We start from the raw sequence: 712 nt of genomic DNA, 5'->3' as shown, positions 1-712 counted from the left end.
TAGTTAAGTACTTCGGGAACACTACAAATCCTCGGGCTCACATCTTACGCCATCCCCTGAGCTGCTTTCATGCCATAATTTGCCACACCACCTGTCTTAGCACAAAGTGGACTGGAGTAGATTCAGAAATTAGTACCTGTACATACTGAATCTACAATCGATTTTAAATCTAATTGTGAGATACTGAAGATTCACACCCCTAGTTTGCGTGTTCACATCTCTTTACATGTCTGTTTGTATGTAAAGAAATATTGACTATTTGATAAACTTGAATATTTAAAATAAATGTTTATATATATATATATATATATATATATATATATTATGAAGATATACACTACCGTTCAAAAGTTTGGGGTCACCCAAACAATTTTGTGTTTTCCTGAAAAGTCACACTTATTCACCACCATACGTTGTGAAATGAATAGAAAATGGAGTCAAGACATTGACAAGGTTAGAAATAATGATTTGTATTTGAAATAAGATCTTTTTTACATCAAACTTTGCTTTCGTCAAAGAATCCTCCATTTGCAGCAATTACAGCATTGCAGACCTTTGGCATTCTAGCTGTTAATTTGTTGAGGTAATCTGGAGAAATTGCACCCCACGCTTCCAGAAGCAGCTCCCACAAGTTGGATTGGTTGGATGGGCACTTCTTGCGTACCATACGGTCAAGCTGCTCCCACAACAGCTCAATGGGGTTCAGATCTGG

The 712-nt window shown here is 36.9% G+C and overlaps 1 protein-coding gene across 12 annotated transcripts in view; it reads left to right on the top strand.

Annotated features, from left to right (window-relative positions):
* LOC123985437 (von Willebrand factor A domain-containing protein 5A-like) overlaps window positions 1–712 on the top strand; it is a 73,675-nt gene that overhangs the window by 30,409 nt on the left and 42,554 nt on the right. The window lies entirely within an intron of this gene.

The sequence above is a fragment of the Micropterus dolomieu genome, linkage group LG17 (assembly GCF_021292245.1).
Source record: "Micropterus dolomieu isolate WLL.071019.BEF.003 ecotype Adirondacks linkage group LG17, ASM2129224v1, whole genome shotgun sequence".
Taxonomy (NCBI): Eukaryota; Metazoa; Chordata; class Actinopteri; order Centrarchiformes; family Centrarchidae; genus Micropterus; species Micropterus dolomieu.
Note: the sequence above shows the minus strand (reverse complement) of the source record. Positions and strands in the feature narration are given on the sequence as shown.